The sequence below is a fragment of the Lissotriton vulgaris genome, chromosome 1_2 (assembly GCF_964263255.1).
Source record: "Lissotriton vulgaris chromosome 1_2, aLisVul1.2, whole genome shotgun sequence".
In the NCBI taxonomy this organism is placed as follows: Eukaryota; Metazoa; Chordata; class Amphibia; order Caudata; family Salamandridae; genus Lissotriton; species Lissotriton vulgaris.
In genome coordinates this window covers 227,352,724-227,368,278 of record NC_141686.1, presented here as the reverse complement: position 1 = coordinate 227,368,278, position 15,555 = coordinate 227,352,724, and positions in this window count along the sequence as shown.

Sequence of the window (15,555 nt, the reverse complement as noted above, 5' to 3'; positions counted from 1 at the left end):
TAGACAGAAATTCCATGCTGCAAACCATCCACAGTCAGCGGGTTTGGTTGGGTGTTACAATGGTGCACTCAAACTTAAGCTGGCCAAGATTCAAGCTAGTACAGGTCTTGCTCGGCCTGATGCGTTGCCCCTAGCTCTTTTGTCAACCAGAACTACTGTTCACTCTCGTATGGGACTTAGCCCATATGAAGTGGTATTTGGACGCCCAGCTAATGTTTGGGGCGTCCCCTGCCCCAAAAGATACTCAGACATACTATATCCTCTGTTAATTGATTATTTGCATGATTTGACTACTAAATTAAGTGTTATTCGCCAACAGGTGCAAAGTGCTTTGCCGGAGGCCTCTACAGACCCAGGTCACACCATCTTGCCCGGTGACTGGGTCTGTATAAAGAACTTTCAACAGACTAAGAATTTGGAGCCTCGCTGGTCTACGCCTACGCAAGGTTTGCTCGTTACCCGCATGGATGTGAGAGTGGTCAACAAGCGTAACTGGGTACATGGAGTGCACTGTAAAAAGGTGCCACTACCATTGCCCTTCGACCAGTGGATTCGCAGTGGTGTAAGGGAATCGGACACTGCAGCGGTTCCTTGTTTTGTTCCTTTCAGTGATGCTCAAATTTATGGGACTCAGTCTGAAAAAGCAGATGATGATATTCTTCAAGCCGCTGTGCCTGTGCATCGTGGAATAGACACTCCCAATCCAGAAACCTTGTTCAAGGATCAGACCGTGCCGAGCAAAACACGTTACAATTTAAGACCAAGAGCCAACAAACAGAACTGAATATATTTTTGTTCTTGAACACTTCTTTTCATTACTTAAAAGACATTCCTTTTTGGGTTCTTTTTGCTTCCTTTTTGTTTGATATTAGTATTAGATGTGCCATCTGTCTCCGTCGCAGGGTCACAGTAGGAGACTCAGACTGTAACCTGATTTTGTTCTTTTTAGTAAGTGGCTAGTGCCTCACGATATATAGAAGTGACTAGCTGAGTGATTAAGGAAGAGTGCCGTGAGCGACCTTTTTTTTTAGATAAAGATGGATGGTACAACAATTGTAGGTAGGGAAAATAGGAAGCTGGAAATGAGATCAAAGTATTGTAAATTATTGCGTAGTCGATTTGGCGTAACTTTGTGTGTTCTTATGTTTTTGTGTTTTTTATTAGCTTGCACAGGTTGGATCATACATGTTTTGCAATCAAGAATTGTTGCTAATTCTACAACTTCTTTGCCTTCTCGTCTTTCTGTCTTTACACACAAAATGCATACTCTACCCCCTCATGAACAGATAAGGAGAGCCGAGTATATGATTAATACGTTTATTCAGTTGCTGCACCAACATCAGTGGGCCATTAATATGACTGATTGTTGGGTGTGCGGACTCATGCCTTGGCTTGGGCCTATTTGACAATGTTTTCAGCCGCATACCACAACAGACTTAGAAGCCCTGTGAGAACTTCTGGGAATAGACTAGATTTCAGTCACAGCTCTTTGATTAAAGGTATAGGGGAAATGGCCAAGATTATAGAGAAGAGTAAGATTCCATTAGATGAGAAGAGAGCTTATGTGTTTTCTCTACTTGTAAACCGAATTGTGTGGATTCATTTGTAATTTACTTAAGGGGTCGAGTGACAAACAGAACCAGGAACTTGAGTTGCCTTAGTCTTAAAACATTGTCTATAATGTTTGCCTATAGCTCATGCTCTTGTGTAATTGCATTTTGCATTGTATTGAATCGTATATAAACCTGTGCGCCACTGAGTTAAGTGGTAGTCTCTTTTGAACCTCGTTGTACGAACGACTTCTAAGACCACTGTACTAGCTGCAGCTAATAAATACCATCTTCTACGCCAGACGAAGAGTCCGTTTCTCTGTTTTGACAAGGCAGGTGAATCCTGGGGATTTCAGGCGTACCCTGCGCCACCGGGCCTTAAAGGCTGCGGTTCTCCAAGTCTCTCTCATGCAGTACATGAGTACAGAGAGAGGCAGGTCTTCACACTGAATGCAGTATGACAGTTTCGTAAAATAGTATCAGTTAAAGTTAAACAATAATTAACCAGATTTTATACTTAGCTCACCAGTCTGCAGCTTACGAATACCAAAAATATCAAGAACCTTTTTAGCATTGGCAGAACCATGGGTAAAAGGCAGCAGCACCAAAAGATGGAAAACAAAATGCAAGGATCCAAGTCTCCTAATGACAAAACACCAGTATGTAAGGTAATGTACAAGGAACTTGGAGGAAGGGTACCAACAAAGGTGCACAGTAAAGAGGCTGGTAGTGAAGTAACCAATGGCGATAATGGAATACTGATGGAACCACACAAATTATTGACAGGCAAGAGATACATGTTGACACATGCTGGGATGGCCTTTTGTGCTTCAGCTATCCAGACCCTCCCAGAAGTGTTTCATCCAACCCAGAAATGAGTTCTAACAGGTGAAGGTTATAGGTCTAGATTCAGAGGGGTGCAGTAACCTTTCATCTCTCTGTCTTTAAAAAACCCTCAATGGTGAAAACCATTACATTTTATATCAATAACTGTTTGTGATGTTACATGATAGAGCCCTTTTGTGTATGTGGTTTTCTTATCAGTGCCTTAGACCAATTCCTCACAATTCTTATAAGTAGTCCTGCTATATAAATCTCTTCAATAAAATGGTTCAGGATTCAAACCTAAATGATTGCATGGTGGCATCAGTCTCCCGGAAATTAGGAAATATTATTGGGCAGCCCATCTGGCTGTGATAAACCAGGGGTTGTATGGTCATCCGGATGACCCAGGATACGCTATGGATAGATGGCTATTCCCAGGTGGGGACAATAGTAGAGCACTCTATTCTAAACCCCATAAGTGCCCCCTCACAGGTCCGACCGTGCCCTCGGTTTATGTGTGGCATGAGGTGACCAAGCACCTGGGATGGGACCATAGGCTCACACTGGCGACTCCCCTCTGGAATTCCGAAAAGCTGGGGAGTCTCTGGCAAACTAAAGGGTTTGATAAGTGGGACCTTATCGGTATTTCCCAGATCAAGGACCTTTGGGTCAAGGGCCTCCTGTTTGCCTCCCTCCAACAGCAATATAACCTGGCTGGCACTGAGTATTATAGATATCTGCAGGTCCGGCATGCACTCCAGACTCATATTGCTAGTAGATCCTCCCCTCCCGACGCATCCCCTCTCAAAGGATAGGATATTGGATGGCCATCTTCCCGAGAGGTCTATCTCTCTGATCTACAAAAAATTGATAAACAATATGGAAGACCCACTCCAGTTACTTAAGGACATATGGGTTGAAGATGGCATAGAACTGGATGATGAGGACTTGCAAGTACCAGTCCAAGCTAGGTTATGTTTGAAGCAGCTAAAGATACTGCACAAAATTTACTTCAATGGGCCAGGCTTGGTCCAGATGGGCAGAATGGATAGTGGAGAGTGCAGACGTGTATGTGAGGAGGTAGGTATGTTTATCCACATAATATGGGAATGTGTGCACATACAATCATACTGGCGAGTCTTACATCATACTCTCTGAGAGGTACTCACAGTTGACTTGCAGCCCGAAGCCCGCAGGTGCCTCCTAAAAATTTAGGAGCCGGCGGACCGTACCTTTTATTCTAAGCATTGGGTGAAAATGGCAGTAATGGTGGCAAAAAGGATCATAGCACAAAATTGAGGGCCCACCAACCGCCAAGCTAGAAAAATGGAAGGAAGATTTGGAGTGGTGCATGATCCGAGAAAAATCTGCATATGTGGCCAGAAGGTTTCCTGGGAAGGGGAGCAACGTATGGGGGCCCTGGAACCTGTATCGAGGGAATATCTGTATCCTGCTAACACCCCTGACGATGATGGGACTCTTGAAACCCCCTAGTTGTCATGTTCTGTATATTGGGGATTGATTCACTGTAACCCAGGTTAGAAAATTGGAGGAGGTATAGTTTCTTGCTCATGTCGCAAAATGATATGTAATGTCGATTTGTTTCAGAATAAAAAGATTTATAAAACAAATATATATGTAACAGTTTATTATTTGAGGTAATTTTTCCATATCCAGTCAGGGCACAGAGATGAAATACTTTCCTTAATAATGTCTCAAAACAGTACATGTAGCCCTATAGAAGCATATGCTTATCAAAGATACTGTCAGCACTTTCTCATACTATACTTTCCTTCTTAAACAAATTACACAGACCTCAGTGTACCAAAGAAGGATGAGAGGGTGTCCAGAGAGATTGGAATGGTGCCAACAAAAATGACATTTAATCATGTACATTATCAATCTGTACATTCTGTATATTACACTAAAAGGCACATTACGTAATGTGTGCGTATTTGGAATAGCACCTTCTTTTACTTTGATAAAGTGTTTGAACCCAGTAATGCATCCTAGAATATTTCCAAAAACTTTAGGAAATTTGTAAAACCATGATGTAGATGTCCCCTCAACACTATGTTCCTCCACAACTGAAACTTGTTCCTTAGTGCCTGGCCTAAGTGGCATGCAAAATAATCCTTGATGGTACCATCCTAAAATATTTAGTCCTTTTTGAGCTACATAGACTTTACCCTTGATGTCTTTGTTCTTAAATACCAGGGATGTTTAAAAAAAACATATAATTCAATTTTCCTTCCCTCATAAGAAACTGGACTCCTATCCGGTGGACTGAGTGGTTTCTTATTCCAAGTCTTTTCAAACAGTTCATCAGTAATCACTGTCATCCGTGCCCCTGAATCAGCTAACAGATTAAGGGGTTTATTATCCTCTAAAATCTCGACCACTGGATCAACACAATCTTCAAAATCATCTTTGACAACAACCACTAGATCGGATAATGAACTTAAAACCTCAGATAACATCCTCAAATGACTTTTCCTCTTCATCATAAACACACACTCACACTTCCTTTGTAATTGCACATTTTTGCAAAATGACCTGGTTTTCCACACTTGTGACATAATGCAGTCTTCGCTGGACATATTTTCAAATTAGGAAAATGGGCTGCAAAACCACAATTACTACACACTTTTTTTGAAACAACATTCTTTTTCTCAAATCTGTTAGACACATATTTTGAACCTTTAAATTCACTAAGTGGCCTAAATGATGGAGATGAAACTTTTACATTTTTTCATTCACTGTCTTTAATAGCTCTAACTATATTCTTATCTGGTTTTAACTCCTTCTTTGACTTTTGAGACAATTCAATACTTTTGACTATAGATATTGTCTCTTCTAATGAAGGATTTTTAAGAGTGAGCAAATTCTCTTGTACTTTTCCATCATTTGTATGAACAACAATCGCGAATAAGTTGGGATGTAAAGTGTTTAAATTCACATTCAGACACACGTATACGAAGTGCTGCAACATAAGCAACTATACTCTCATCCTTTTCTTGTTCTCTAGTAAAAAACTTATGTCTAGCTACCACTAAACTGCTTTCAACATCAAATTGTCTTTGTAACATTTTGACAGCTTGTTGAAATTCATCTATTTCATCCTCACCCTCACCTACTTCAAAAGGAGGAAGGTGTTCCAGAACTGCCTGTCCCTCAAAACCTAAATTGCGTTCTAATATAAACCGTTTCCTCTGAGCACTAAACCTACTCCCTCCTATTGCTCCTAAAAAAATTCAAAAGCCTTAAATAACACTTTCCACCTGACTGGTGGATCACCTGTAAGCTGCAAAAATTGGGGAGGAGCTTGTACATTCTGCATCTTAGATATACATTATTAATTGCTATGCAACTTTAAACTAATTGTGTGACACTGTAATCAAAAGAGATTAAATTGAAACAAAATGATTGTCATAATGCACAAAGTACTGATATACAAATACTTTTTATATTCTGTTACTTAAAAAAATAGTGACGAACAGTTTCATATTTGTGTACGCACAAGCTTGTCCACAGAATAAATGTTCCTCGCAATTACACCTTGAAACTCTTTACTGAATTTTCTTTGTCTAAATAAATGTAGGAGTCTTAAAAAACACTTCTGTGAAAATACAGCAGTAGTACACAATCTCAGTATCACCAAGGCAACATCCTGTGTAATGTGTAAGTAATCAGTAATACAACCGGATGTACGTCGTTACAACGCATGCTTTTACAACGCATGCCTTTAAGACGCAACTTTTACAACGCAAGTCGTTACAACGACTTGCGTTGGGGGGCGCTGGAAAGTGAATAGTTTAATTTACTATTCCAACTCCAGTCCCCGTGGATAGTGGGGAAGGTGTTGGATAGTAAATTAAAAATATTCCCTATCCTAGAGCGCCCCCCAGCGCAAGTCGTTGTAATGACTTGCGTTGTAATGGTTGCATCGTAAATGTACTGCGTTGTAAAAGTTGTGTTGTAAACGCTGTTCCCTATACAGCCTGTTGTGTATGAGGTAGATATCAGGATAATTGCATCTCACATAGAGCGCCATAAAAAATCATAAACCACAATGTGGACTTCCGACCTTCAACACAGACTTTGACCTGTTGATGTGAAATGCTGCAGCCGTAGAATGAAAAGAGGCTATAAACAACATGAACCGCTCTGTCACAAATGACCTCCGAGCTTCAACGCAGGCATCGACGTGATGATGTGAAACACAGTAGTCATAGAATGAAAAGACGCTGTGATAGACATGAAACGCTCTGTCACAAAGGACCTCCAACCTTCAACGCAGACGTCGATGTGATGACGTGGAACGCTGTACTCGTAAGGTGAACAGACTCAGCACAGGAACATCATTCTATCACTCGACGTGGAGAATTCTGGAGTGACAGCAGGCATCATCACCAAGACTGTGGGGGCTTCGGTTGCGTCATCATTCACTCACAGGCTGCGGAGCACAAAACTTCATTCGACTACATTAACCAATGATAATGATGATAGAGTGAGGCGCATTCAAGTGAAATACTGTTGGATTACAGGGTTCAAAACATGGAGACATATTCATCCAACATTGAACTCACGTGACTGTAACCCCAATACAGGCTCAGAAGATGTCTCCTCCAAATATACTTCTGATAAATTACAACAAAGTTTTATCTTCTTTTATGAAATCAGAGAAAATCACCCAGAATATCTGTAACTTGACTGAGTTTCCAGATGCTTTTTTTGTACGAAACGCTGAGCTCCACAATACCATCAGCATAATTTGTTGAAGTTATGTGCCAACAATAGTTTTCCAAGCTTTAGTGATCCAATCTCCAAGAGAATATGTTCAAAGGCACCACAGAAGCATCAACACACGTGGGAAAGTAGACTAATGGCCAGTCCTTGTCGCCAATTTGATGTAATATCCAAATAGACAATTGAGTAGAGACATAAGTAGACTAATGACCATTAGTCTCAACAGTTCCCAGGAAACTGACAAGTCATCACAGATAGTGAATATTCAAATATCAACATTAAATTGCTATGGGAATAGGGAATGACATAGTCGGAGCATGTAAGAATAGTATAACAATACAAGAGATAGACGGAGGATTACTACACAAAGCTTACCAAAGCTCAGTGCCTTTGTTTTCTCCATACTTACTACTAGTTTTCATTGCTAGAGTATTCCATAAACACATCCAGTCTTCTTTATAGACATGGTCTACAATTATGAGATTGTGTGCATACAGAAGACATGCAACGTATTTGCCTTCTATTTTGGGTCTAATACCCCAAGCCACCCCCAAGGTTGTTGGCAGTTCAGCTATATATGTAATGGTATGGTTTGTGGAGCCAAGTCTCACCCTGTCTCAATCCATTTTCAATCAATATTTTCTGCATCGGTTGGAGAACATGGAAGCCGGTTAGCAAGTTCCGGTTGGGAGCTCCGAAGCCGCTTTGGCCGAGTAATGATGTAGCTGGTGACTTAGAATGGAAACTCCACCCAAGATGTGCCTTAGACATATGGGGATGGTTGGGGAAAGTGATTAACTAAAATAGAAAATGCTTGCTCTTGTGCTCAATTGTGCGGTTTCACATGTTGGGAGTCTGGGAGGCATGGGGGAAGTTGAGAAGCTTAGCAGGCGGCCAGAATCCGGAAGTATTACTGCTGTGTTCGGAGGCAGCAGCAAGCTGCCTCCGCACACAGTTTGAAGCACAGCAGGAGGGCCGCAGGCAGGATTTCTTTCTGGGAGGTAGTGAGCGTTGCAGGTGCAGGGTCAGAGTTGTGCCAGCAGGTGCTCCAAAGCTGAAGAATTTTTTGTGTCCCGGGAGCAGCAGAGGACTGGGGCAGAAGCGCGCATGACATTGGTAAGTGCCCTGGGAGGCAGAAAAGTTGCACAAGCCCCTGAAGTTTTGAGTAGGGGAGTGGGGTGGGTGATCCAAACAGTCTGGTGAAAGGCAAGAAACTTGTGCCGGATCTGCAGCTGCGGGAACCTAATGCAAAGCAAGGGATAAGCTATTGGAACCAGTAATTTGAGCATACACCCCACACCCACCCCAAATAAAAATGCAGTACCGGTTCGTATTTCACAAAACCAGAAGGGGAAGCAAAACTCTGCCCCACGCCCATCTGTGTCATCTAGAGAAAGGGGCACAGGACCCAAACTCAAAATTACCTCCTCACTACGATCTTTCTTTAAAGTTCAAGCTAGACTGCTATTGTTAGATTCTGCTGCGAGCCAAGCTACCACACAAGAAAAACCCCACGACATGTTAACAGAGGAGGAGGATGAGAGAACAAAGGGGGGAAGGTAATACACTCAGCATTACATTTCAAGTGGTGGCAAGGAGGGACCATGAGAAGGCACTGTGCTGCGAACAGGGGGGCAGAACCCTTTTTAGAGTCAGAGCCGCTCTGGTGATGGTGTTGGGGCTTTGGCAGAGCCACAAAATCCTAGGGAACCCCTACCACACCCTAGGGGGGAAAGACTGATGGAATCCATAATTCTAGAGCTAAGAGCAAATGTTGCTACCTCCGAGAAGAATCAGGGTAAGATCTAGGAAACATGTGACACCTTAGAGGAAAAGATTTAGCATCCTGATGAATCATGTGGCAGTAGTATAAACCTCATTGGAGGATATAGGCAAAGAAGTTGAGGAGAAGCAGAGAGAAATCCAGACGTTAAAGGCGAACGAGAAAGATCTTAGGGACAAAATGGAATCCTTAGAGAACAATGCCTGGGGGAATAATCTAAGACTGCTAAATGTCCTGGAGGGGAAAGAGGATGAATTAAATGAATGTATCCTTGGCCTGGAGAAAGCATCGCTGGAGAGAGACATCCAGGTGGCTCATAGGACCCATTTAAGAAAACAGGGGCAGGAAAGAACCCGCGAAAAATCCTCATTAACTTCCAGTCCTATTCCATAAAAGAGAAGATTCTGATTGAAGCACTCAAGCCTGGTACATGTAAAATGGAGGACTGGACATTTAGGATCCGTTTTGATATCTTCAGAGTTACTCAAGATTGTCAATAGGAAGTGGGTAAACACATTCAAGAGTTAAAGTCACTGGGGGCAATGGCACAAAAGTGCTTCCCAGCCTCTTTAAGGATTATGTGCAGAAACCAGATGCACAATATTCGAGATACCAAAGAAGTGGAGTAACTTCTGAGTCAGATCAAATCACAACAGAATGAGTGAGGCAACAGCTAAAGTAGGCAGGGTCTCGAAGGGAGAATATGTTTTGGAAGGAAGGGAGGGTTCTCCTGGGGGGGGGTGACACCATTTTTTTTATACAAGTACATGTGCATAAGGTATGGGGGCATATAGGGAAAAAATGAAAAAATATGTCTGAGTTGGTGGAATAAAAAAATTATTAGGGAGGGGTAGGGCAAGGAGATGAGTTGTTTTAACAATCCTAGATTCAATGTCCACTAATATGTTATTGTGGAATGTAATGGGATGAGGGTCAGGGGTAGGAGGCAGAATATGTTGGAATATTTAAGAATGGCAGATAGCAAGATTATCATTCTTCAAGAGACTCACCTATTAAAGTCAGAATGGGAGGAGGTAATGGGGAAGCTAAAACAGATAGATGCCTCAGTTTGCCTCAGTTTGCTCAAATCAGAATTGGTGTGTTAAAGGGGTTGGAATTATATTTAAGAAAGCAGCCACAGCAGTAATAATGAAGGCACACACTGACCCTAAGGGGAGATGGGTTGTGGTGAAAATGAAGATTTTGGGGAAACCATATGTTATTGCGGGATATTATGGCCCAAATCAGGATGATCTTGCCCCCTGAAGTCTCTGTATAATCAGCTATTGGAGTTTTCAGCTCCGATAATTTTGGCAGGTGACTTCAATCTATTAGTGGACCCCTTAGAAGTCAGGCAATATAAAAGCTTCTGTAGAGCTGAATTTACCTAAAATGAGGGCAGGAAACATTGCATGCAAGATTTTGGTTTGTTGGACGTTTGGAGAGAAAAAGGGGTAGGGGAACAAAAGTTTACATTCAGGAATTGGAGGTATGGCCACGCCTCCAGGATTGACTATTTTGTGAATGAGAAATGGGAAAACAAGAAGCGGAAAAGTTACCAGCTCATTTGTCAGACCACTCAGTAGTCTGCCTGACACTGAGGTTGGGTAAGGCAGGCCCCCCTTCCCCCAAGGTGGTCCCTGAATAGAACCTTACTGTTAGACCAACAGGTGGTGATAAAGGTAAAAGAGATAACCAGGGATTATTTTTGTTAAACAATATGACTACATCAGTTCAAATAACCTGGGATGCATACAAGGTAGTTATCAGGGGGAGGCTTATCCGCATTTAAGAACAAGTCTGTTAGTAGTAAAATAAAGATCATAGAAAACAGACTACAGCAGCTGGATAAGATAGATAGGATGGGAGATCAAGGACAGGGGACACAGGATGTGAGCATAGTTGAGGTTGAAATAAGAGAAAAGAAAGAAGAGTTGTCTGGCATTCTGGAGGGAATAGTCAGGAGGAAATAGGAGGGGAGTAGGCTCTCTCAATATGAGTATGGTGAAGGATGTGGAAAGCTTATGGCCTGGCAATTTCTGGAGCAAAACCCCCTGGTAAAGAAAACAATAGGATATGTGGGTATTATGGAAACAAAGAATCTAGAGGAAGTTGCATGGGTAAATTTTGAGAAGGCAGTAAATTAATACAAAGAAATTATTAAAATATTGTGCAGGGCTTCCACTTTCATTTTTGGAAAGAACAAACATTTTAAAAATGTCTAAATTACCAAAATTCACTTTTTTTGTTTGCTTCTATACCCGTAGAATAAAAAAAAAGGTTGGTTTGATAAACTACAAGGAGCTTTATGTAGTTTTATTTGGGCCTCCAAGGCAAATAAAATTGCCTGGAGGAAATTCCGAAGAGGGAAAGAACAGTGAGAAATTGCTAGACCAGACTTGCTTCAATACTGTAAAGCATTCCAGTTTAAAAATATGAGAACCCTGCTTCAAAAACATCAAGTGTATGCCCCGTATCTACAAACCATTACACTGCTAGAGAGGGATTGCTTTTTGTATAAGTTTGGCACCCAAAATTCTTTTAAAAAGTGAAGCTGAAGATACTATTATTGGCATGTAAACTCTGGTTTTACAACAGGGGAGCCTTAAAATTCTGTACTGTGGCAGCTACGCCCCAATATGGGCATCCCTGGGAATTTCCAAATGTTTAAAGGATAAACCTTTAAGCCCACTAGCAGAAGGTGGAATAACGAGATGGGGCCAACCACTTGATGGAAACACCTTAGTAGGCTGGGTGCAGTTGTTATCAATGGTTGATGGTGGTATCTCTAGATTCAATTAGCTAGTAAGGAAAAATCTATGGAGAAGGAAGAGGTAGGAAACAACATTTTGAAAAAGTCTAGCACAGAGAATGGAGGTCTCGGAATGGTACTGGATGATCATACTTGCCGGGGAAGTTTATTCTCCTTATAGAGATCTGGGGGAAAGGTCTGCTGTCGCAAGGTGTGCACAATCTTTGGCAAGTATCAACGTCTACTTTGTGGTATGTTGTCAGTGCAGCCCCACTCTGAAAAAAATATTTATTTACGATACACAGGTCATATTGGTCACCGAAAAAGCTAACAAATATGAACAAGCGGATGGTCAAGAGCAGCCATAAGTGTGGAGAGGCAGAAGCTGATGACCTGCACATGTTTTGTCAATGGCAATGTCCCAACCTCCAGGAGGTCTGGCATGATGTAAGTGTGGATTTCTGGACAGTGTTGGACATGAACTTGGAGGTGAGAATACGTCTAATCATTCGTTTGGTGTTGCGAATGAGGAGGGGTCAAGGGCTAATTTGAGAAGTAAACAAAGGAATCTATTGTTTGTGTTGACATTATTAGCCAGATGTGAGATTTGTATTAAGTGGGCATCCGAGTACCCCCTATGAGGATGGAGTGGTTGGACTCGATACAAAGGGTACGAATGCTGGATCGGAGCAGGGAGGAAATTATGAAGCTTGAATTTTGCGATATTTGGGAACAGAACTCTAGTTTTGGGGTATAATCACCCAAGATTGATAATTGGCAGGAAGTCCAATGATAGAGCAATATACCAATATACCAATAGCTCCCTGGTATCAGGGATTAGGGCTGGTACCCTCAGAACCTTTCCCTTTTGGACCCTATGTGACGGAAGGATTGGGGACTCGATCTCTGTCAATCCACCGCCCTAGCGTGAAAGCTTGTCCCCCCCTTTGTTCATTGCACAAATGAGGACAAAAGAAATGTAAGTATTTTCTGCATCAAGGTCTGATTTGAGCACGGAAATATGCGTGTATTTATAACAACAGTGATCATGCTTCTGTGTCGAGCTTCAGCTGAGCTGACATTTGTTTACTGTCTCTTATGATAGCACTGTTGCTACATGGACGAAAATAACAAATGACATTTGCACAGTGTGTTGAAGCTTTATACATAATTTTCAAGGTATCATGATGTGTACTTATGAAGTGGGTTTATAAACAAATTTGGGTTCAGAGACTAATCCTGCACTGTAATGCTGACAAATGTGTGTCAGAAGTCATTGTGTTAAAGATAAGGCAACTTAAAAAACATGTACATGCAAAATGCAGTGTTTCACCCCAAACCTAACTGAACCACATGACAAAACAATTCTGAAGAATTGTTCGCGTATGAATTTACTCCCAATAATATTGAAGCATTCGGCATGGGTAATGTATTAGGGAATATACATATAATTACTCATCATTGCATGCTTAGTAAAAAGAGGATAGCCTAATACAGAACAGTTTCAAATGGGCACAGCCTGGTATGCTGTGAAATAGCTGCAGTCAGATAGACAAAGATGGGTTCAAAAGCAATTCAGCATTAGAAGAAAACAGAAACTGATAAACCTGGACTGTATCCTGTGCTCAGATCAAACATGTCCAGGTATCACATTAACCTCTAAACACCAAGGAAAAAACTAACGTAATTGCAAACTAAAAACAAAAACATTAGCACTGAGTGGACTTCCTTGTCTGCGAATGTGGTCCTTGTGAAAGAGTAAAATGCAGTCACTCAAAGTGAAGATATCAAGTGGCTTAAATGGGCCGACCAGTTGCCCCACATGCATGCTGTAGTGGGCGGACTCTTGGAAGTACCAACTGCTGATCAACATGAAAATTGAGTAAAGGACTGTTCAGCCGTTAACAACAAACTGAATAAACGGAGGCCACTGTGACAAAGAAAGCCACGACTAGAGCAAACTGGCAGAATCAATAATGATCAGCAGAAAAGTGTTCATTGTAAGAAAATTCAACTTAGCACTTGTAAGGAAATGTAAAGGGGAATCCTGAAAAAACCAGAACTATATCAGAAGATCCCACTTGGTAAAACAGGACTTTGTGCATTGATACTACAGGGTAGGTTTAACAAGACATATATAAAGAAAGAAAACATTGAAATGTGGCACACTGTAACTTTTTGCTGACATGGTTCTCCATTTATAATGGTTATTTTCACACACTGGTAGGGTTTCCTTCGTAGATGCTTGCATCAAAGTTGGGCTTGCAAGGAAAACCTTTTAATGCTCCGAAGACAGCATTATATTTATGAAAGTGTTGTTTACCAACACTAAAAGAGTAAATGTTTTGTTAATTGTAAATGTAACGTTTGTATTTGGTTTAGATGGCTAAATATCCTACAAATGAATATAGTGTTGTGAATTGTGGGAAATAATTCACAAAACCAGTGATAAACACTCAGTAAGAAGGCTTACCCATGTAAATGTTATATATGGTAGACACTAAGGGCTTGATTCCAATGTCGTTAGGAAGGCCTCCAGATGGGTTCCAGAATGTGCAAATCCAGTTCGGAGCCAATGTTTCCGGCTGAATCGTCCCCCATTCCGAACAACCAAGTATGATGCGAAGATCTTGTCTACATTGACCTACTCATTTCTGTTCCTAGACATGTCCTTCCCACTCATTTGTAGACGAATCGTGCCGCGCAATGGAGTCAGATTCCGCACGAGCAAGTACGATGAACAATTCGTACAGCCTTTCCGATTCCTTTTGCTTGGATAAAAAGGCTTCCAGAATCAGTCTTTAGGGGCCCATTGCTGGCCTCCCTTCACCAAGGGGTGCCTGCCACAGGGTGCACAATATTTCCCAACAACCCCTTTTGACAATGGAAGCCTCTGTATGGGTTTGGTACACAGGCTCCAATTGAAGTCAATGGGAGTCCAATCGAATTGAGAGCATTGAAGGATGGTCCTGCTAGTGCTATCGGATCTCTTCTTATGCGTTACGTCCCCACAAGAAACCTCCGATCTGCGGGACTCTGTCAACTGGTTGTTCCTCATTTCAAACTTGCCAGATGGGGCGCCAGAGCTTTTTCCGTGGTTGCTCCGCAGCTGTGGAACTCCATTCCCACAGATATAAAAACGCTCCCGACCATCGAGTCTTTCAAAAAGGCTCTCAAAACCTACTTTTTCAAGAGGGCCTCCCCATGAGCAAATAGGACTTCGTAGTTTTGCTAGCTTCTGCATTTGATATAGGCACCATGACGCCCATTGGGCTAAGTACGCGCATCTACAAGAACTGTTTCATTCATTCATTCATTCATCGAATCAGATCCGGATGCATTCAAATGCATCGTACATGTTCGGTCGCACTCCCCTGACACAAGTTGTACGGAAAGCATTCCGGACAAGAGTCATTAAGTTTGCTTCCGCACGAGATCGGAATCAGACCCTAAGAAAGAACAAGTAAACGATTGATAAATAGAACCATAAAGGCACAAAATACATATATTTAATGTACTTTTAAGAGATTAACTATTGAATGTGCCATAAATTAGCATATTTATGATCTGAATGTAGTAGCTGTTCATTGATCTCATAAGTAAAAAGATCTTGATTTCAAAGCATGCCACCGAAAGAATTTACAAACTGAATCAGTGTTTTATCAACCTAAATAAGGAAGAAGAAGGTATGGAGTTTAACACACTCATACAACGGCATTCATGATCTGCAGAAATCAAGCGAACACAGGACTACAGCATTAGTATAAATGTGAATCTAGTATTTGAACAGCGCTCAAATCACTCACGAAGTAAAGATTAAGTGAGCTATTTCCCAAAGTCGCATGGTGCTGCCGCCAGAGCCGGGGATCGAACCGTGGATCGCAGCACCCAGCGTC